A 24,765-nucleotide genomic window follows, 5' to 3' on the forward strand; every position below is an offset into this window, starting at 1 on the left:
TTAGAATAACAAAAATAAATAAAAATGTGAACAAATGACCCAAGGTATCCAGTAAGAGACAATAACATTTCCAGGCAGAACCAGTGTCACTCTATCTAGTTTTGGCCTTTGCAGTAACATTAACTTTTAGCCTCACTTCATACAGGTAACATTGCTCTGAGACTGTGAATGACAATGCATCTCTTTTTTCTTGACTTCTGCTTAGGGAATGTGTGTATCTGCAGCTTATCCAAAGAGCTACTACCATTGCTTAAGACTACACAATATGTTCGTATTGATATGCTAGCAAAAGGTTTATTAGCATAGTTGTCCTAAAAGCCTTTAGTTGTTCCTCTGCTGGCTTCATCCTAACCTTACCCACACAACACATAGAGGAACAATTTTTGAATACTATTCTTTCTATATCTTCTCTTTGCTCAATACAAATATGTATAAAATACATAAAATATATATTTATATTTTATAGAATTTATAATTTATAAAATATATCACTGGGGTCAAGTTTATGCATCTATAAAGCTGTTCTAACATTGAAAAGCCTGCAGTATTTTATAAAGTTGGGCATTATCATTTTTTAATTTTTAAGGCCAAGGGTAATTTGATCATTGTCAAACGGCTTCTTTTTGGTTAGAAATAAACAAAACCCCCCAAAGTAGTTTAAACAAAAAAATTGAACATATCATAAGGAAATAAGGCAACTCCAGGGCTAGAGGTGAAAATAGGAGTCATTAGCAACAGCATCTAGGAAATAAAAAACCATTGGAAATGGAGTCTCTCCTGGCATTCCTGTTTTCTCATCTTTTTTTTCTGTTTTCTGTATCCACTTCATTTTTTCTACTTTTGTCAATGAGTTTTTTTCTTTCCACGTACTTTTCAAGTTGTATGGTGCCTAAAATAGAATTCCCCAACAGTGGCCTTACATCCAAATGCCAGCTGGTTAGAGTTTTCTGGGTCTCAGTTCTGAACTCGTAGGACAGAAATGTATTGGCTCAGTCTGGGTTAGATATTCAATCGGAGTGCAATCCACTGTTTCATGGTAACTAATATTCACATCTTCATGAAAATGTTTCTGCCTTTCTTTTTTCTTTTTGTAGATCTGCACAGCCCTAATTTCTATAGATTTATATTAGATCTTGAAATCAAGTAGTACAATTTGTTCTTTAAAATTCTGACTCTTGGCCCCTTGCTCCTCTATATGAATTGTGTGATCAGCTTATCAAGTTTTGAAGAATTTGATTTTTATTGGAATTTTATTGAATGGGGACATTAATCCGAGGAGATTTAACATTTTAAAAATATTAAGTCTTTTCATCCGTGAGAATAGTTTTCCTAATTTATTCATTTCTTTTATTCCTTCAAATATGATTTATAATTTTCTCCACGAATGCATTACACATTTATTATTAGATATATTCCTAGGTACCTTATGGATTTTGTTGCTATTACAATAGAAATGAATAATTATTTCTATTATATTTTCATTTTTGAAATTATTGGCATATTATAGTGCTATTGATTTTTTTTATGTGTCACTTATTCAGCTACTTTGTTGAACTATTGTTAGTTCTACTAGTTATTAGTTTTATACTTTGGTAATTATGCCAACAGTGTAAGAACACTATCAATTTTTTATATAGTCTTTTATACAACTCGCCAAACTCTTCCATTAGTTAAACTAGTTTGTTTTATTTTTAACCCACTTACTTCCATTTTCCGTTCCTCAGTTTCTTGAGCTAAATGTATAGCTTGCTTATTTTTAATCCTTTCTCTTTCAAAAAGTCCATATAATGCTATAAAATACACCTGATATTTTAGCTGATTTCAACTGGTTTTGAGATAATTATATCTAAAAAGCACATACACATGTAAAATATATCTTTAATTTTGTTCAAATTTATTTCCTAATTCTCATTGTAGTTTCTGTTGTGATTTAACATCTGAGTCGTTTAGAAAGGTAGTCAATTTTTTAAGATCTTTTATTGTTGATGTCAGATTATATTAGGCTACTGTAATAGAATATTGTTTATTGGCAAATATTTGAAACATGATAGCACTGCCTTTGTGACCTACTGTAATACGTTATCAATTTGATTATTCTTTGATATTGTATGCATTTTATAGCTTTCCCCATCACTTCATCATGGCTTTTGCCAAAAACTTATAGCTATATTTTTTAAAAGTCCAATCTGTAATCTGTTTTTTAATAGGTGAATTTGAGCAATTTACACTATTTTGATTAGCTGATATATTTTAACTGATTTTAACCATTTTATTTTGAGTTTTCTGTTTGTCACCCTTACCCATTATTTTTCTCTATTTATTTGTACTTTGAAGAGTGAAAACTTTTAAAAACTTCCTTTATTATCTCTGCTGCTTTAGAAGTGATACAAATTGAGTATCCCTACTCCAAAAATTCAAATTCCAAAATCCTCCAAAAGTTGAAACTTTTTAAGAGCTGATGTGATGCTGCAAGCAAAGGCTCATTGCAGCATTTCAGATTTCAGATTTTTAATTGGGGATACTGAATCTGTAAGTATAATGGAAATATTCCAAAATTTGAAAAAATACAAAATCTGAAACACTTCTGGTCCCAATCATTTTGGATAAGGAATACTCAATCTGTATACGTTGTTTCAATTCTGTTAGTAGTCACTCTTAATTTTTAAAATTTATACTTAATGATTTTTAAAACAAAGTCATTTATGTTTTCTGTTCTGTTAAAAAAAACAGCACAACTGGAACCAAAGCATGTTTTGATTATCTAATATTGCTACCATTTTCTAGAGTTTTAAAAAACCAATTTAGCACAAATATAGTTATTATATTTAAAATTAATTATTAAATTTGCAGACATTTCATCCAATTTGGCATTTACTCTTGTTTCTTATATCGTATTGTCATTTTTCTGGGTTCCCTCTTTTTCCTATGGAAGTGCGCCCACTTATCATACCTTCACAGAGGATCCTTTTGTGAAAAGGAAGCTTTTAAGATTTTTCTCTTTAACTGGATAAACTTTGTAGAGTCAAAATTATTGCTAACTTTTCTCCTTCCTAAAACCTCATAAAAATGTGATTAAAAGAATAAAATAATGTAAAGAGCTGTAACAATAAAAATACTGGGGAAAGACATTGTAGCAACACATTTTTGGAAGCTCTAACACATATTGATGAGTGATAATTTATTTAAAAGACAAATAAGGTTGAAATTTATCTTAGCGTTGGCAGAGGCTCAGAATCAACCCAACTGCACCACATAACACCAGAAATGCTGAGAAATCAGAGGCACCTAGTGGTAATGCAGTGAGAGCTGAAAACATAAAGAATGGTTGAAAAATTGTGTGAGATACATCTAGACTCCTAGATTCCCTTGCTCTTCCTACATAGCTAGTCAACTGTGCTTCCCTGACCTCAGCGGGACCAGAGGTTTATTTTCTGAGTAAACTGGCCAGCCTACCAACACAGAGGGAAAAATAGCCCTTAGGGACACTAAAATTTGGAGGTCCATTATTTGAAGGCTCTGTATGAAATAGCACCTAGATCATTCTATTGTGAGATCCATCAGTCAAGAAGTCTCCTTGCCTCTCCCCAAGATGCACGTACATAGGGAACTCAGACAAATGACCCATATACATATCTATGCATACAAACATGCATAACTTCCGGTATTTTTTTAGTACTTCATCACACCCCTAAATATTATTGGAAAGCCCATACTCACAGCTATTTAAAGAAAGTCTTTAACATAAAAGCAGAAACCAAAAGAAACAAATAGACTAAATGAACTCAAATACAAGAGACAAATTTGGGAACAGAAAATAATTCCAAACAGTATAATTGGTATCCTCAAAAAGATAGAAGAAAATATTGCAGACACATACACACACAAAAACAGAGGCTATTAAAAAGACTAGACAATGAACAAAACAAATAATTGTGAAAATAAATAATTAGAAAGGGTTGAAAAAGAAAATTGAGGAAATTTCTTCCAAATTAGATCGAAATGACAAAGAAACAGAAGGAAAAGAGTAATTAGAGGATCAGCATCAAAAGAGAACATCCAAGTAGTTCAGCAAAGACAAACAAATGTAATAAATGGAATAAAATATCAAATAAATAGTAGAAAAGATATTCTGGGATTGAAGGACATGAGTTTCTACATTTGAAAGTTCCACGAACGATCCCAGTAAAGATGTAGAACCACGTGCAAGACCAGACCATGCCATGGAACTGGAGGCTTCTGTGCCATGGGGATACTAGAACTGCAGATTCTGTCAATGGCAAAGTCATTGATAGTTTTTGTACCATTCTTAGTAGAAAGACTATGTCTGCATTCTCCATGGGCCTGGAGCTTGTTAAAGTTGCATTCTGGGTTTGCATCAGCGTGTGGTTCTTTTTCATGAGAAGGGAAGCCCCACTCGAGTTCTTGTTTTCAAATTGTGAACAGCCTTGAGTCGCATTATCAAACGTTGTTTGTATATATCGTGTCCTAGGAAATGGCAGGGAGATTAGTGGGGGAGAAAAATTCAGTCCTGCCGTATTAGCTACAATGGGTGGTAGAGGAGAGGGCCATGTTAGGTGCACTAGCTGCCTCCATGCCAACACTGTGTATTTAGGGTTATCTTGCAGTCCAGTTTACTCCAAAAAAAGGTTTGTTTAGAAGGTCTACTTGATCAATGCCAATTTTAACAAAAGTATAAGTTTCTTCCTAGTCTGTTAAGGGGTACTAAGTGTATCTTAAAATCAATAAGAATTTAGAATTTTACCAAAGATGCTGTGTGAAATTAATTTTTCACATATTTCTGATGTATCCATGAATTATTCTACCTCATATCCTTATATGAAATTCAAAATAAATAGAACTCGTGTTTGAAAATCATTATGTTTGAAAGGAAAGGAAATGACCCATTATTAAAAGTTCCTGGACAATTGATAAAATACTTATTTCATTGTAATCCAAGGACTCCCCAGGGCTTAAACAGTATATATTCGAATGACTAGTGAAATGAAAGACATCTCCTTTGTCATAAAATTCAGATACATGCACTTGAAGTAGTTGGTATTATTTTTTAAATATACCTCACACTGTAGCAGGGGAATGATGGTTGCCTGTATAAGGACTTGCGATTCCATTTAGAAACCTGAGAGAGAACTCAGTTTTTGGATTTCTAGGCTTTTTCATTTCCCATTTTTTATCCCACCTTCCACTCTTTTCTTCCTAAACTTTGCTATGTGAGTATCTTAGTGTTAACTTAAGATGATCTCAGACACTTAAGAACAAGTATATCACTAAATTTTAGGACTCAGTCAAAGCAGATTAGTATTTTTTCCCACTGAATTATAAAATCACTAAAATATGAAATAATATCTAACATTATGTTGCTTATTGCCACTAAAGAAAGAGGAAGAAAAATTATTTTAGTGTTAAAATGTACATTATACAATGATTGCATTAAATTATTGTTATGGTTCAGTTTCAAAAGGCATGACCAAAATACAACATCAAAATATCTCAGGGCAACCTCTTCTCTGGTTATTTGTGTCACTCCCCCGAGCAACATCATGGAGTATGGCTGACCTAACAAGCTATCAAGTCCTGACAATTGTTGTAAAATCCCTTTAATCTTATGCAGGGAAGATGCCTGGTATATATTTACTTTTCATTATAGGAAAATACATCTTTATAGATTACCTCTTAAAAAACATGCTTTAATACAACCTAGAAAATTGAGTATGGTTCCTCAGATACCAAAACAATTCCTGTGTGGGAAAAGATTGAATTAAATTGGGATTTTACTAGCATATTGAGTAAACACTTCATCTTTGATATGTTAACACTACCTGGGGACCTTGAGAGATTTTTTTTTCCTTCCAATTTACAAATTAGAATTTTGCTGTAGGTGTGACTGAATGTAGAGTTTTTGTTTTGTGTAGTCCCATTCAGGTTTTTCAAAGTATTCTGCCTACTACAAGAATATTTTTACATGTTTAGGCAAATCAGTGAAAAAATAGAATCCAAAACACAAAAGGTTAGATAATTGTTTTTTTAAATATTATTATGAGAAAAAGTTCATAACTCTTTATAACTATTTCTCACATTACAGCTGACTATGGCTGACTAAGGTGATTCCCTAAAGCTAATATTCCTGGTTAGCTGCTGTGTAAGGTTAGAAGTGTACAACACTGCAAAAGAGTAATCCTGTTGGCACTGGGAATGATTTCACAAAAGAGATGGCTTACAGGCAGGTCTTTAAAACTAGAATAGGATTTTGACGGGAGGTAGGAGAGTAAGAAGTGTTTTACCCAAGAGGGTTGAATTAATTAACTCAACAAATACTTAGAACAAACCATAGTAAAGAGAGTTAACTTCTAATCTGCACTGCTATGTGCTAGGCACTACTTGAAGTATTTAACGTGAATTATCTCAATTAATCTACTTAAAGACCTATAAGTTGGATACTATTAATATTTTCATTTATAGATGAAGCCCTGAGGTATAGAGAGATCAGTAAGATATTAAGTGGTAAAATCAAGATTCAGTCCAAAACAGCTGACTCCAGAGCCCACATTGCTGAAACAAGGACCCTGGACCCTAAGCATCTACCGTGCTTAGATCAGTGTCTGAAATAGGGTAAGTGACTAATAAATGTTAACTATTTTAATTATGTTGATTATTAACAAGCTACTTCTCTGTGGCTATGGATAAGTTATTCAATAGATGTCAGATGATACAAATACGATAATTAGTTCTCAGTCCTCAATGACTTTTCAGTCTTGTGGAAGAATTAGATACAGCTGGTCCTCAATATTTATGGGTTCCACATTTGTGGATTCAACCAACTGTAATAGGAAATATTTGGGAGAAACATGTATGGTTGCATCCGTACTGAACATGCACAGATTTTTTTTTTCTTGTCATTATTCCCTAAACAACATAGCATAAGAACTATTTACATAGTATTTACATTGTATTAGGTATTATAAGTAATCTAGAGATGATTTAAAGGATGCAGGAGGTTGTGCGCAGGTTATATGCAAATATTGTGCCATTTTATCCAAGGAACCCGAGCATCTGCACATTTTGGTATTCTCATGGATTCCTGGAACCAATACCCAAGGGATACTGAGGGAATGGTTGGATATACCCCAGAGATATAATAGGATAAGCATGGGAGAGTTTCATTCCAACTGCAAGGGATCAAGGAAGATCACAGAGGTGTTTTTTGACCAGAACATAGGATAGAGAAGTTTGCAGTTGACGAGATAAGGGGGAGGACATTATGAGGTAAAAGAACGTGCACTGAGGCATATTGTTTTAAAAAATGTTCAGCATATGTTTGAAGAATAACTTGGCTTGTGTTTAGTTTGCACAGGAGGTGGGGAGGCTAGTGAGTAAAAAGGCAGGAAAGCAGCCTTAAGTTCACATCTCCTGGAGCCTTGGAGAAGTCTTTAAACAAGTTAGTGCCAGATCAAAGGCATTTTTGGAAGATTATTGTGGTAATAGGACACAGAGTGGAGGAAGAGAGGGCAGGGGGATACTACAGACATGAAAACCAAATCAGGCTCGGTTAGTTTCTAGTTTCGCCTTCACAATTCTAACAGCACACTAGATCATTAACTTGTTTTCTATAACTGGACAAATCACAATGGTGCTTCACAGATATAAATCTCTTCTCTCTCTTAGTAAATGCTTACTTTTGTTTAATTTTTCCACTTATTTGGCACATAATACTAGATTATTGATCATTGTTTTCATCTTATTTGCATTTCTTCCCAAACTGTAGTTAATTAAGAGAAAACCACTTAATATGCTTTTATATCTAAACAGACTAGTGTATAATATAGATCCAAATAATATTTACTTATTTAATTGATTAATGACAATATGAAGTTCTAGCTTTTTTAACGGTCGATTTACAGTGGGTTGAAGAATTTGCCAGATCCAGTTTTTAGAACAAATTTGACATGAAAAATTAAAATGATGATGTGTTTTACCATCCCTTCTTAAGTAAACTAAAAAAAGAAATTAACTTTTATTGTGTGTATTTTTATGTCTTACCTTCAAAACCAGAGCATATACCCCTGAAAAAAGTAAAGGATATAATTTTCCCTCAAAGAAATATTTGTATCCACAGAGTAATATACAATTATACAAAGATTGTTTTATAAATTATGAAAGTTTTAATATTTTTTCCAAATAAAGAAACCTGATCACAAGCTAAATAGCTTCTATTTGAGAACTTTCATTGTGACTTTCACATCATATTTTTACATTGCTCTTTGGGCTATAGTTAAACATGTATCTCTTGAGATTTCAAGTCTGAATGTCCCCTACATACTTTCAGATGCTACAATGAACAAAGTCCTGTTGGTCTGAGAAACCACTAGAAGTAAATCTTCAAACGAATTATGTTGCATATATCGCCTTTTATGATTCTCGTGGTGAGAGTTTCTTTAAGAGCCACTTTCCAATTTCTGTCAAACACTTGCAGTTATAGTACAAATACATTTTTTTTCAGAATTAATTCACTTGCATTTAAACTTCAAGATACTGTTTGCCTTTCATTGTGAAATAGAGAAAGGTTACAAAGAAATTTCCAAAGAATTAAAAAAATTGACTCTGAATAGCCTCTTTTAATTTTGCAAAAACTTAGTGAGTCCAGTCCTAACAATCATAGAGTTATATAATTATCTTATGGATTTGGGATGATCTCATTGCTAGTTCAGGCTTTTAAGAAAAAAATCAATTCTTAAAAATAAACTCTCTGAGTTGATTGTATTGCTAAGCTAAACTTTAGTAGAAAATTACCGAATGTCCTTTCTTCATTTGGTCACATTTATTTTCTTTCCCCATGAAAAGCAAACACAGCAGCAATGAATTCCCCATAACTGTTCTCTGACCAACGCAGATGAGGTGTAATTGCCTGTGGATGATACAGTCTCCCAAGTCAAGAGTTGCATGGAAACTTGACACATGTAAAGTGTCTCCCTGCCTGATACCATTTTTGTCCTAGCAGAGGAAGTGGATTGGATTTAGTCCAATTTGCCTATAAACATTCTATCTTAACATGTTCAAAAAGAAGAATCAGACTCAACAGTAAGTGTAATTGGGCCATCTTCACCAATTAGAAAACTTATTTTAAAATCAACTTTTGACGCTTAGATAAAATATTATATGTAAGAATTATCTACAGAAATACAAAAATTGAATTTGTATTAGATTATAAAATACTATGGCTTACTTTTACCTCAATAATTCACAGAAAGGGTCTCTTGTAGCCTCTATTGTATTAACAACCTGAATGGAGTGAAGGCTATTATTTAGAATTTACTAGTATATCTAATAAAATGTGTAAAGTTAGTTTCATTATGTAGGTTTACATAGTACATTTTTCTTATGACAATCACACCTCTTATGACATTCAAGAAAATTTTTAAAAAGATATACATTTAAAAAAAATTTAAATAAGTTACTCATTTTTTCTTGGTTTATTGTCATTTGACTGAACCCCACAGTTACATCCAGTAAGAAGTTAAAAATGAAGTTTCTGTCAACTATTTTCTACTAGCAAACATAGTGACTCGCCTTCCAAATAAAAGCATATCAACATGAAAGTTTCCCAAGGGTATATTCTAGGTCATAATCTTCATGTTAATGAATTCCTTACTGAATAGTAAATCGTAAGAATATATTATCTTACTCCTATAATACATTACCTGCCAGCAGGTAATTACCCATCAAAACCCAAACAGAAAGGAAGATTGCCCTGTGACACCAGTGACCCCTGCAGGTAAAATAAAAAAAAAAAAAAAACACTGTAATTGGACAAAAGATACTACTGCATATTAGAATGTAGTGAGATAATACCAAAGCATTAATTAATATTTATCAATAACTCCCAATGAAGTTCATTATTATTATTTACTAATTACCATTGGAGATTTTGTTATCTGTGAAATAAGTCAAGTGTTTTGGGATTTTACTAGCTATTATTGACCACATTTATATTTTGCATGTCAACCATGGTTTCTCGACAATGCTGTCAGATAGGGCTCTGAAAAAGCTATTTAGAGTTATTTGATTAAAAAATTAGAAGAGATCACAAATGCTCATCTGGTTTATTGGACTGCTTGAAGATTAGTTTCAATAACTAGCTAACTAGATACTTACATGATGTACAAAGCCCTTCACATTCAGTCTCAGTAACTCCCACTGAGACAAGTATTATTATCTACATATTATAGAAAGAGATGGTTAAGTGGCAATGTAAGTATCAAAGCTTGGAGACATGCTCTAAAACCCCTTCTCCTGAGCATTGTACTACAGGGTGAAGGTATGTTAAGGAAAGGTCACAAAATGGATATGTACACTTCAGTACTCTACTTGGTGGCATGTATTTAATGACTGCTCCTTTATTTAATATGTATGGAGTACTTACTTAGTATGTCATTCTAGGCTGGGTCCTGAATAGTTTTAAAATAGCCAAAAATTAATTAGAGTGGGTGTTTTTAAAAAAGAATGATGTATCACATTAATGATTTAAACAAATGCAGTTTTAATACACTTACCAATGGTGATAAAGGTAGTAGTCACCAATTCAACCATTTTGTATATGTAACTGAGTTATTATTTGCAGTGTTTAAGTCAACATTAGAAATCTCCAGCAACCTATGAGAGGTTTAAATAATTATTATAGCTAGGCATTTCTTCCTGATTTTTTATGTTTTTTTTAGAAATGAGAGTTATCTTTTTAAAATTTATGCTTTGAAATTCACTATTAAATTTGTCTTTGTCTTTTAAGTTCCCAATTAGCCCATGTAAACCATGAAACAGGAGAATGTTTGTGTGAATGTTTCTGTTACTCTTACAATATAATGATGGAGAGTATTGCCTAATATTTCTTTAAAAGAGCTGTCAATTTAACTAATAAAACTCCTAAAACCCTAATGTTGTCATGAAAACAGCAACAACACAACAACAACAAAAACTAAATCAAAAGCAGAACATCCAATATCTTAGTATTTCTTTGAGTTCTGTCATATAGTAGTAAGTTGATCATCAAAAACAAAAATAGTATTAAAAATGCTTTGATCATTACATATTATATGCATGTATCAAAATACCACACGTACCCCAGAAAAATGCACAATCATTATCTATCAATAAAGAAGTATCAACATTTCACAGTGAATTCAAGTATTAAATGCCTATTCTTTTTTCCACAAATATTTAATGAACACCTTGTATGTACCAGGCAATAAGATAGGTACTGGGTGTGTTATGGTCAACGAAACAGATACATTCTGTGCATTTACAGAGCATACAGTCTAGAGGGGAAACTGATAATAACAAGGAAGCAAATAAATAATTAAGGGTGTTAAATGCTCTTGTGGAAATAAATGAGCACGAGGTTAGAGAATACATGAGAGAATCTACTGGAAAAAAAAATGAACTTGGGCTGCTATAACAAATACCATAGACCAGGTGACTTAATCAACATTTATTTCCCACGGTCTGGAGGCTGGAAGTCCATGATCAGGGTGCCAGAATGGTCGTGTTTTTGGTCTACACCCTCTTCTTGGTTTGTTGAAGACTTCATTTTTACTGTATTTTCACATGGCAAACAGAGAGAGAGAGAGAGAGAGAGAGAACATCTACAATCTCTCTGGTCACTTATATGAGGGTGCTCCACCCTCATGACCTCATCTAAACCTAATTACCTCCCAAAGGCCTCACCTCTAAATACCATCATACTAAGGATCAAGGCTCCAACGTATGAATTTTGAGAGGACACGAATGAACATCTAGTTCACAACAGTGTCCATGAGGAAGCATTCTAAACATGAGCTGAAGCCTGAATAATTAGAATGAACTAGCAATGGAAGAATGGAAAAGCCAAGAGGACCACATGAGTGGAGGATCTAAGGAGGGAAAGAACCTGCTCTTGTTGAATAACTACTGCAAGGAGGCCAATGTAGGCTGTGGAGTGTGGCAGGCATCAGGGCAATGAACCTAGTCCAGATGAGGTAGCATCTTACGGACCACGTCAGGGTGTCTGACTTTCATTTAACATGTAATGGCCTTTTCTTGCTGTTATGTAGTGATGGATCATAGAAAGAGTAGAATGTTGTCTTATAACAAATTCCCATGTTAATGCTAAAATAAAAGGTTTGTGTAGATTGAATTGAATATTGTTTCTACCGGGTAAAACAATACATTGTCACATTATAATGGCTTCAAATTCTGAGTTTGTATTCTACAAACTGAAGTAAAATAAAATGGCACCCCTTTTGATTAAAAATAGGCAGAATTTTCTTATATATCAGCCTTCAAAAAGAGTAGAGAAACAAATCTTCCAAAAGGGAAATTAAGGGTGATTTTCCTCCTCCATCATAAGCACAGCCCAAGTATAAAATAATGAGTCAATTTGTACATCATGCCAAAAGAACCAGTTAAGTCAGCGAGGAAAAATTAGTGAAGCCAAGTATTTGGCTTAAGGGAAAACTCAGAAGGGTGGGTTTTCACATTTAACACTTTATAAGTTGTTGATCTCATGTAACTATAATTATTTTGTTCACTTATATGTCAAATGGATAAAATAACCCCTAACATAATAGGATTTTGAAGAGAGGTGGATAAAAATCTTATTGCCCAGGGCCTGGCACATAGTAGGAATTTGGTTTATAACCTGAGTTGCAAGCCTATCTAAAGGTAATATGTATTATAAATAGATTTAGGGATTTAAGGAAGCTATGCTAGTTCATTAGCAGTTAGTTGGTAAACCAAAATAACTAGTTTCAGGCAATTTTTAGAAATTCTGTCAAACAAATCATAAACTAGAAAACTTCTTCAAACATTCTACAATTTTTAAAGTACAATGAAAGAATTCTGAAATTAGATTGAGAAGGTAAAAGAGCCAGTGAAATTCAAACGTAACTTTAAGTATTCTTGCAATTTTTCTCCTCTCTAGGATGTGCTTTTCACCCTCTTACATGTAAATATATCTTCCACAATGTATTAGGTTTAGAAAAAACAATTAAGAATTGTCTTGGGTTTAATTGTGTCCTTCAAAAGAGATATGTTGAAGTCCTAACCCTTAGTACCTGAGAATGTGAATCTATTTGGAAATAGAGTATTTGCAGATGCAATTAATTAACTTAAGATGGGGTCATACTGGAGTAGAATGGACTCTTAAGACAATATAACTGGCGTCCTTATGGGAGGAGAACACAGATAAAGAGACACTCAGGGATAAGACTGATCTGTGATAATGGAGACAGAGATTGGAGTGATGGGTCTACACGACAAGAATGCCAAGTATTTCTGGCAGGCAGCAGCAGCTGCAAGAGGCAAGGAAGGGTTCTCCCCTCCAGATTTCCAAGGGAGGATGGCCCTGCCAACACCTTGATTTAAGACATCCAGCTTCCAGAACAACACATTTCTGTTGTTTTAAGCACACTCAGTTTGTGGTTCTTTGTTATGACAACACCAGGAAACTAACACAGAAGTATAGCCAAACGGATACCTGGAGACCTACCTGACTGTCGTCTTCAACCTATAGTTTTTTAACCCATCAAAACAAGAGAAGATCAAAACCACATGGAATGAGATGATACCAATAGCATTCCATTCTTAACCTTAATTTGGGTTTAGTAAACAGCATGTCTTAGCAAAAACAAAACAAAACACAAATGAAGTAGCAAACAAACCCCCACACCCTTAATCGTATCTTCTCTTCTGTCATTAATGCATCATTTAAGTGACAAACAAATGCTTATTGCTGCCAGACTTCCAGAGCCTACACAGCTATAAAGAAATAAGGTCCACTCCATTGACTTCATACATCTTTAACAAAGGTGCCATCTGTGGTCCAACACCCGAAATCTCTTTTATTGGTGATGATGCATGAGACCAAAAGAACACAATCTGATTTTTTCCAGACGCAGGTACATAAAATTGAGCTCATGGTGCTGCAAGTTAGGAAAACCTTGCTTTTAAGGCTGTAAACTGCATATAACTTTGTGAATATATTCATATGCATGATATTAAAATAGCTTATGTGTGCCTAAAATTCTAGATTATAAAAATAGCACCCAGCTAAAACCCTGACGTTTTTTTTTTAGTCGATGCTCTCTCCTCCTGTGACCATTATAGTTTTCTGTGTCCTGTCTTTCCTGCAGTCTTATTTGCCATCAGTCTTAATCCATTTTTACAAACAAATTAAGGCAGATGAGGTATGCAACTCTACTCTCTATCATTCACTTCCCTATGCCTCTGTCAGAATCAATAAATACTCATTCAAAGGAGGGGGACTAAGCAACTCATTAATCCTCCTGCTCACTGCTTCCCAAATATGGGTGGGTTGTTAGGTGCCCTCTGAAATCCACGGTGCAAACTGTAGCTCTTGAGAACTGTTAAACATCTAGCATTATAGACACAGAGCATGAGGAGGTGATAACTACACTGGTGAATGTGTGTTCTGTGATTCTTCCACTCACAGCATTTTCCAAATAATACCTTTTCTTCATGCAGGATATAGGTTGTCTTTATTTTCAGAGACTCATCCAAGCCTGATGTCTCCTCATTGTTTAAATCTGTCCTTGAATATAAACAACACTCTGAAAATTTCTAATTTTACACAACACTTTTCAAAGTACATGAAAAGAAAGTTCTTCAAACGCAAAAGAGTGCATAGTGATTACTGACTTGTTTAGAGTGAATACTGAAGGAGATGCTACGTGAATACTCCTTCAGCGATTCACACGAGAAATGTGAATACTAACACCATAGAAATTCACATATAATAATAGGAGTTAAAGGAAACTAGACAAATATAGATATTGAATGGATCTATACACCTAAGTTTCTCACTCTTTTTGACCTTAAAGTTAAAAGTGTGATATCTTGGGCTTACTCTTCTAATTCTTTTGTTGCCTCAAGTTTGGGGGATTTTATTGTTATTCCTTGTGGATTTTCTAACTTTAAGAGAAGTAATGTGAAAAATAACATCAGCCTGAACTTGGTAACCTCTACTTTATTTTATTTTCTTTTTAGTTTGACTTGGCTAAAAGCCATTATAACTGCTGTTTATTATTTCAAAACACCATTAATACTTACTATGTGATTCATTTCCATGTAAATTTGTCTTTCAGAGAGCGTTGATTTAGAGCAATGTATGCATTAGGAGGAAAACATCGGATAATTATTTACTCAAAAAACAAGAGAGAGGAGGGCTGAAGAGAGCATATCCCAGGAGATTTAAGACTGACAGATTAGCAGCAGAAAACCTTTTGTCTGGAAAGTAAGAAAATGATCCTGAGAACTAAGCACAATATACCTCTCAACTTGTCAAAACCAAAGAAGCTTTATATGTGCAAAATGTCCAATTCTCTTTTCTCATACAGAGCTAACTTGAAGATTAATCTGACTTGGAAAATAACCAAATTTAAAATAAAACCTGTACTCATAAGTATAACATTTTTATAGATTAAAAAATGAGACCATTGGATCTTTCAGAAGATTTTGCTGCTTCATAATTTCAAGTACTTATTTTAATGTATTAATTCATTGGTAAAGTATAACAAAGTGAGAGGTTATCAATTAGGCAGTAGAAAGTATCAGAATTTTAGGGATAATGAAAATAATAGCTTCCATCTTCTAAGCACTTACAATATTCCAAGCATAATGCTTCATTCTTTATTTTAAAAATTTCCTCTAATCTCCACAATACCCCAATGGATTTAATAGTATTATTTCCATTTAATAGATGAGGAATCCAAAAATCATAGATATTAACTAACTTGCCCAAGATCACATAACTGAAAAGTAGCAGAGTTGGGGGCGGGGAGGTTACATCCAGCTTTAACGTCCCTAAAGTGGTTCTTTTGTCTACTTTGCCCAAGCAGCCTTGCTGACCAGATGTTAGAGAGGAGGTTAAGTCCTACCAATTCACTGGGTTTCCTGAACTCAAAATTATTTCCCCCTTTTAATGAAATGGATGCAATTCACTTATTTTGGGACTTGGTTACACTAAATTTAAGACTGTTTGCTTTCTCATTTATTCTCTCTCTCTCTGTCTCACCCCACTTCTTTCCTTCCTTTTTGTCTTCCTTTCTTTCTTCCTCCTTCCTTCCATTCCATTCCAGAAATAATTTGAAGGGACTTATAATGAAATACACATATGCTAGAACCACTAAAACCTCTCCAAAAGATTATAAGTCCACAAGTTTGTGTGATATCAATGGTTACAAATTACAACAGAGCTCTTTTTGGAAAAAAATATTGACAATTTCAACACTTCCTCCATTAATTTAGTGTTTACTCACTAAAGGCAATGTGTTGAGCTGATCCTGTGTTCCAGGGATCGTGATGAGTCCTGGGGATGCAAAGACAAATACATCACGTAAGTACTGTACTAGAATAGTGTGTTAAGTGCAGTGGGAATTCTGTGAAAGTTATGCAAATTTTGTAGAGTACCAAAGAGGAGATGCCGCTTTTTTCTCATTAAATCCTATCAGATATTGTGTAATTTTAATTTGTCCCATTAATAATGATGTTCACTTTGACCACTTGATTAAGGTGGTGTCTGCCAGCTTCCCCACTGTGAAATTCCTTTTCTCCTTTTGTAAATAATAAATATTTACATGGGGAGGTAATTTCAAATTATGCATATAGTCCATTCCTCAATAAATTTTATTTATTTAACCAATGAATTATAAATAATCAGATACTATAATCATTCATTTTGATGTATAGATGGTTTCGGAGTTGGCCAGTGGAACTCCTCCATGATGACCCCTGTGTTCTTTTGGCATCATTCTTTGCTTTCTGACACAAGAGGTTCTAGACTTAGCCTCATCTTGTGCTTTTCCTGACCTAGCTCTTGGATCAGCCATTTCCCCGAGGAATTCTTGTGTAAAGAGTGGTATTTGGAGGCCAAGATCTGGGCATGAGGTGTGCTCACTGTTATTGAAGTAGGGCATGATTGCTGCTCTTAGGCCCTCTTATTAAACAGAGTTGGATAAAATGCACACACACGTATGTGTGTATATATGCACGGGTGTGTATGCATCCATACATAATGTGGTAGATTATATTTTTCAAGATGGCCACATGATTGTCCATTTCATGTGATCTTTTTACAATATAATGTTGATAATTCTCTTACTTAGAAGTTAGATCTATGCCTATCAGCTACCTTGAATCTGTGTGTTCTATGGGCTGAACTGTGCCTACTTCCCAAATCCATATGTTGAACCCCTAACCACCAATGCGATAGTGTTTTGAGGTGAGGCCTTCGGAAGTTAATTAGATTTAGATGAGATCATGAAGGGGGATGGTGGCCTCATGGTGGTATTAGTGTCCTTATAAGAAGAGGCACGAGAGAGCTTGTGTCTTAGTCTATTTGGGCTGCTACACCAAAACACCATAAACTAGTTAGCTTAAAAACAATAAAAATCTATTTCTTGCCAGTTATGGAGGCTGGGAAGCCCCAGATCAAGGTCCTGACATATTTGGTGCCTTTTGAGAGCCTGCTTCCCTCATAGATAGATATCTTCTCACTGTAATTTCACATGAAGGAAGGGGCGAGGGAGCTCTCTGGGGTCACTTTCATAAGGGTACAAATCCAATTTTTTTTGAGACAGAGTCTCACTCTGTTGCCCTAGATAGAATGCAGTGGCGTCATTGTAGCTCACTGCAACCTCCAACTCCTGGGCTCAAGTGATCCTTCTGCCTCCAGCCTCACAAATAGCTGGGACTATAGGTGCACACCACAACAGCCAGCTGATTTTTTTTTTTCTTTTTGTAGATGGGGGTCTCACTCTTGCTCAGGCTAGTCTTGAACTCCTGAGCTCAAGCTATCCTCCCAGCTCGGCCTCCCAGGGTGCTAGGATTACAGGTGTGGCCAGGGCACAAATCCAGTTCTTGAGGGTTCCACTCTCATGACCTAATCATCCCCTAAAGGCCCCACCTCCTAATAGTACCAGCTTGGTTATTAGAGTTTCAACATATGAATTTTATGGGTACACAAACATTCAGACCGTATCACCTGGGATAGATCGACTTCTGAGATTCTCTGAACTGAAAGTATCAGCACTGGGGCTGAGAAGGTAAAGACAGTTTTAGTGAATGGTAAAGCAGGCTCAGGGCAGTGCCATAGCATTCAAAATATGTGTCAAGCTAATGTGGCTCTGGCATCGGTATCAGCAGGTGAAATTTGTCAGGTAAGCCCGTAGGAAAGAGAAGAGATTCTAATAGAATGATTGATAGTTGAGGCAGCTGCTGTATCACAAGAGGATAGCAGACAGTGGCTAGAGGTGTGAGAAGCAAGAAATCTGTTAAACATGAGGTAGTTAAACTGGTTGTAGCTAAAGGCAGAACTACACCCCTACCTAAAAATGGAAACTTCCCACATGTTCCGTGGCTTACCTTGCATTTAAAATAAACCAAACTCTTCATCAAGGCTATAAGGCACCGCAGAATCTGGTGCTTGCTTATTTCTTCAATCCCAAGTCGTACTACCACTTTTCTCTCGGCTCACTAAATTTTAGCCACATTGGCATGCTAGCTATTCCTAGAATGTGCTACACTTGTTTCTGCCTTAGGCTTTTGCACTTGATGTTCCTTCTGATGGGAACACCCAACCCCAGATCATCTGGTATCTTCTTCACATAATTCACAGCCCAGCTCAGATGTCATCACCTCAAAAAAGTATTCCACTTTAAAATAGACTCACCCCTTCTCCACTAGCCCCCTTCCCGAGCTCTCTATCACTTCACTCTGTGAGTTTTTCCAGCACTTATCACTTTCTGAAATTATCTTGTTTGTTTATGCCTTGTTGCCTGACTCTGCCCTGACATTATAAACACTTGAGAGCAGGGACTTTGTCTTGCAAATTTTATGTCCTCGATTCCTAAAATTATGCCTGTCCTGTCGGAAGATATACAGAAAATGTGTTTCGAATAAATACCTAAATAAATGAACTTGAGAGATTACAAAGTAGCAATGAAGACAAAACTGCAGCATACTGGTCTGCTGTGATGGAAGGAGTGAGGATAGGGAAAACTGTGATGTAGTTGACAGTGTGTTCAGGATGAAAGGAAAGCTCAAGTTTGTCATGCTGTGACATGGAAAAAATTACTTACTCTTGCTGACTCTGTTTCCTCAGCTGTGAAATGGAGATAACTATTGTATATGGCCAGTTTAATGATTCAGTTAGGAGCAATGACAAATATATAAATGTATACGTAAAGAGGGAGGCACGGAGAAGGTACTTAATAGATAGTAGCCATTATCAATTATTAATTATCAATATTGGGTTAAATTAAATTCTGCATGCTTAGCATATTGACATTGTGGATGAGAAAGCTTAAGAACTCCCTGTCCAATTTTCTTATTTTCTTAAAGTATGCCTTTATATAGAATTTATTATATGTTTATGAAGGTAACAGGAATTTTAGTATATTTTGCATATCAAAGAAAATATTCATATAAGCCTGATTTTCAGATGCAGCCAAATAATAAATTGGACCATAAAGTATGAATACTTTACCTAGCGATGAAAGAGTTGTACACATGAATAAAAGAGACATAATGGTTGGTCATAAAATATGATTAACCTAGTTGAAACAAAAGGCCTTAGTGCCTTACAAGTGGTGAACTCATTAGTGGGTTATAGGGGTTCCACATGAGTGAAGAAATCATGTATAATGGCTGCTCATTACATACCCTTTTTATTCCTGGGGTTCCTTTTGTGAAGCTTGTTTTTTCAATTAAGTTTTAGGCAAGAAAAGAGGAAAGCATGATATAAGAATATACCAACCATATTTTTTTTAAAAGTACTATTATAGGAGGTTAGTCCATATTAATCAAAAGAAACTTAACCCTTAATGATAAAGCCAGTTTTGTGTGTATTACATGTATAACCAAGCCATTTAACATTGCTTTAAAATGAAGACTTTTATGAAGCAGAACCTCTTGATGGGCTATTTCTACGAGGCTCATGCTGGCCTGTTCCCTCTCTCCTTTTTTTATTACCACAGTTACTGCTTTTGTAGCTCTAGTTTTACCACCAATTCTCTGACTTTGGGTGGCAGAATTAAACATTGCTGGCCTCAGTTTCCACAGCTGATACAGTACAAATGACACTAAGGTCGACTATCTTGTTACTCAACACAAGACAATACTTGTGAATCTTGGAAGCACTTTAAAGTAACATACACATACCATGTGCTATTACACAGCACTTAGAGCAGTGCGTTTGTGTTACGGGCGCTCAATAAATATTAACTGAATGAACAGATGCAAACACTTTTAGCCAGTCACGTCTTACCAGACGCATTATAGTAAACTTACATCCCACATTAAAAATAATTTACAAATAACTATACAAGATTCGAGCAGAGTTGCAGTTGATGGGTTGACATGATGCCCCTTTTTATAGAATTGAATTAAATTCCTTCATTCAGTAGATACTTACAAGACGACTACTACAGCCTAGGCCCTATTTTAGATACTGAAATACCTTGGGGAACAAAACAGATAATTTCCTACTTTTGTGAAGCCTACATTCTGTTTTTAACTATATTTTAATATAATTAGTTATTCATTGATTTGATTTAAAAAAAAACCCCGTTTTTATATTTCAGAACCCCCCAAAAGTAGTTTTTCTCATTTTAAGTCTCAGAATACTTTTGCCAGCCGTGGAAAGCTTGTGGGCCTTTGGTTCTCTTCCTCTAAAACTGTCCACTGGGTAAAATAGCTCTGCCATGCACTGTAATCTTTCCTGGCTCCAAACTTTGCATGTGCTGCTCCCTCTACCTGCCACACTTTTCTACTCCCTTCCCTACGTCCTGAAACCCAGATGAACCTATTCACCTAATTATGTGTCTTTCCAGATGAAGCTCAGGCTCCCTGATCTCTAGAAAGTTTTCCCTATCTAACCCACCAGCTCCATTCTAGCTCTGAGTAAATCCAGTAAAAGCATATCATATTGCTTCCATGCTCAAAATCCTCCATTGGCATCTCATCATGTTCACATTAAAATCCAGGGTCTTTACTATGGTTTTCATAAGAGTTTAATATAATCTGGCCATTGGCTAAATCTCCTAGTTCATTTCCTCCCAGTCTTCTTTTCTCTCTCTCTGCTCTTGTCACACTGGCTTTCTTATTATTTTGACAGATGCCAAATATGCCCCTGCTCCAGGACCTCTGAACTTGCCGTTGTATAAGCTTGAAATAGTCTTCTTTAGGTACTGTCATGACTTCCTTCCTTACTTCATTCTAATATCTGCTCAAAACTTGCCTCCTGGAACTCGAATTCCCTAACCACCCTAACTAAAACAAGACTTTCCTGCTACTCTTTTTCTCCTTTCCAGGCTTTAATTTCTTTACACTTACCATTTCCTGACAGTATATTACACGTTTGGTTCTTTATTGCCTGTTCCACTCACAATAAAATAAACTATGAATTATTGTCTGCTTTGTTCACTGCCAAATCCCCAGGATTGGCACCCTAGAAGAGTGTCTGACAAATAGTACGTGCTTAATAAATATATTTCGAATGAAGAATGAATGAATACTACCACAATAAACCATAGTCTATTCAGGTATTACAATCAGGGGCATATGGGTTTCTCCATGCCCTTTCATGATGTATTAATTACAATCTCTAATTGCCTATTCTGCACTATCCTGTCAATTGCTAAAGGACAGAAACCACATCCTATTCACTTCAATATTTAGGATACGGTAGCACTAGAGTAAGCTCAATTAGTATTTGCCATGAGAAAACGCACTGAATAGTCTTCACTGTGCAAGGTACTAGGCTAGGTGTTCAGCATTTAAATCTTTTATTAGTCTAGAATATTTCATGGAACCTGAGAGAGAAATATTTTGTAACCCTCCTGTAGCTAATTCTTCACCACAAAGAGTTTCATTGTATGTGCATTGGGTTATTATATTTACTTAGATCCCTACTTTGGATGTTCCAGAATATATATTTCCCTACTCACTTATTACCCACATTTGCAGCACACTCTCTTAAAACACGATTTACAAAAATTCAACGAACTAAAGATACAAACAAAAAGTATTTTTAGGGTTTTTTTTTTAAAGCATCTAAAGCATGAATATTGTCTCCTTTTACTCATAGTTCATTGAAGGGAAAGAGAGAGGAAGAAATCTTTCAAAATAAATCCCCCAAAACAGTGCCATCTGCTTCTATGACAACTTTAATTAATTAATTAATTAATACTTTCCTTCATTCATTCAAACATGTTTTTAAGTGACTACTTGGTAAAGATAGATTAGATATACTGTTTCTGGACCTCTGGGTATTTACTGTGTTTAGCTGAACCATACATTGTCCTTGTCCCCTGAGATGTGTCCATTTACTCTCTTCTGCTCCTCTGCAGGTGGTGACCAAAACAATCTTAGCATTCTCCTCAGCATACCTAAACTTTAGACAGGTTTCTTCCTCACTATAAGCCTCTGACCTCTCTTTCCTTAGAGCATTTGCTTTAGAAACCTTGCTTTCTCTGACTCTTTGATATGTAAATCTTCTCCCAGCCTCTTGTCAGTTTTACAGTCAAGGATTGACTTTCTCGAGGACCTAGGAACTCTCTCTTTGAAATGTAATCAAGAAAGGCAGGGCCCCTATCTCCCAGGCTCTCTGGTAGGGTAGGAACTAACTTGGATAATCTCTAATTAGCAAACACAGATGGCCTAATCACATTGCCCACCCTCCCGGCCCAGTGCTCTCTGGTACTTTTCCACTATCTCAGCCCAGGGCTTAAAAACTCTCCAGCCTTTTGTTTCACCTGAGTTGAGTTCAATCTCTGTCCCTTCTTGCAGTAGCCCTGACCTCTACTGCAGTAGTCTTGAATAAAAACTTTGTTGCTGGTTTAACTTTGTATCTGATTTTTCTTTGAGGTTCCCACCATGGGTTTTTGTTCTCTCTTCAGTTCTGCTGCTCTGTGATGCAGCCAGAACTTTCTTGTTTATTTCTTCTTACTATTATTATTTCAACAGATTTAGGGGGGATAGCTGGAATTTCGTTACATGGATATGTCGGTATAGTGATGAAGTCTGGGTTTTAGGTGCACCCATCACCTGAATAGTATGCATTGCACCAATACGTAGTTTTTTATCCCTCATCCTTCTCTCATCCCCCCTAATGTCTAAGTCTCCAATGTCCATTATACCATTTTGTATGACTATGCTTACCCACAAACATGTGGTATTTGGTGTTTTGTTCTTGAGTTACTTCACTTAGGATAATGGTGTCTATTTTCATCCAAGTTGCTGCAAAAGACATTATTTCATTCTTTTTTATGGCCCAGTAGTATGTATTTATATGTGTGTCTGTGTATCACATTTTCTTTGTCCAATCCTCAGTTGATGGGCACTCAGGTTGACTCCATATCTTTGTGATTGTGAATTGTGCTGTGATAAACATATGTTTGTAGGTATCTTTTTGACACAATTATTTCTTTTCCTTTGGGTAGATACCCTGTATTGGGATTGCTGGATCAAATGTTAGATCTACTTTCAGCTCTTTGGGAAATCTCCAGATTGTTTTCCATAGAGGTTGTACTAATTTACATTCCCACCAACAGTGTACAAGCTTTCCCTTTTCACTGCACTCTTGCCAACATCTCTTGCTTTTTGACTTTTTAATAATGGCTATTCTGATTGGAGTAAGATGGTATCTCACTGTGGCTTTAATTTGCATTTCCCTGAAGATTAGCATTGTTGAGCATTTTTTTAAGTCTCTTTGCTCATTTGTGTTTGTTCTTCTGAAAAATCTCAGTTCATATCATGTCTTTTGTCCACTTTGTAATGGAGTTGTTTATTATTTCTCTTGCAGAGTTGTTTGAGTTCCTTGTAGATGCTGGATATTAGTCCTTTGTCAGATGCATAGTTTGCAAATATTTTCTCCCATTCTGTAAGTTGTCTGTTTGTTTATTCATTTATTTATTGCTTTGTCAAAGATCAGTTGGTTGTAGCTTTATTCCTGGGTTCTCTATTCTATTCCATTGATCTATGTGTCTATTTTTATACTAGTGCCATGGCATTTTGGTTACACTAATCTTGCAGTATAATTTGAGGTCAGATAATGTGATGCCTTCAGTTTTGTTCTTCTTGCTCAGGATTACTTTGGCTATATGTGCTTTTCCTTTTTTTTTTTTTTTTTGGTTCCATGTAAATTTTAGGGTGTTTTTTTACTAATTCTGTGAAAAATGATGTTAGTATTTTGATATGAATTGCATTGAATCTGTAAGATTCAATTGAGAAATATGGTCATTTTGACAATATTGATTCTTCTGATCCATGAGCATGGGGTGGTTTTCTATTTGTTTGTGTCAGCTACCATTACATTCATTAGTGTTTTGTAGTTTTCCTTATAGAGATCTTTCATCTCATTGGTTAAATATATTCCTAGGTATTTTATTTTATTTATTTTTGTGACTATTTTAAATGGGATTCAGCTCTTGATTTGGTTCTCAGCTTGGTCACTATTAATATATAGAAATGCTACTGAATTGTGTATGTCGATTTTGTAACCTGAGACTTTACTGAATTCATTTATCAAATCTAGGAATCTTTTAGAGGAGTCTTTAGGGTCTTCTAGGTATAAGATCATATCACCAGCAAACAGATAATTTAACTTCCTCTATTCCAATTTGGATGCCCTTTATATTTTTTTTCCTGTTGCCTGATTACTCTGGCTAAGAATTCCAGTACCATGTGGAGTAGAAGTATTGA

At 35.1% G+C, this 24,765-nt stretch overlaps 1 long non-coding RNA gene across 1 annotated transcript in view; it reads right to left on the bottom strand.

Moving 5' to 3' along the window:
* The window catches only part of LOC123647375, a 31,933-nt gene extending 13,435 nt beyond the window's left edge, over nt 1-18,498 (bottom strand). The window contains exons 1-2 of the long non-coding RNA XR_006738211.1: nt 18,427-18,498; nt 16,323-16,372 (exon numbers count right to left, since the gene is read on the bottom strand). This is a non-coding gene — a long non-coding RNA (uncharacterized LOC123647375). The remainder of the gene's footprint in view (nt 1-16,322; nt 16,373-18,426) is intronic.
* Nucleotides 18,499-24,765: the final 6,267 nt, after the last annotated feature.

The sequence above is a fragment of the Lemur catta genome, chromosome 11 (genome assembly GCF_020740605.2).
Source record: "Lemur catta isolate mLemCat1 chromosome 11, mLemCat1.pri, whole genome shotgun sequence".
Taxonomy (NCBI): Eukaryota; Metazoa; Chordata; class Mammalia; order Primates; family Lemuridae; genus Lemur; species Lemur catta.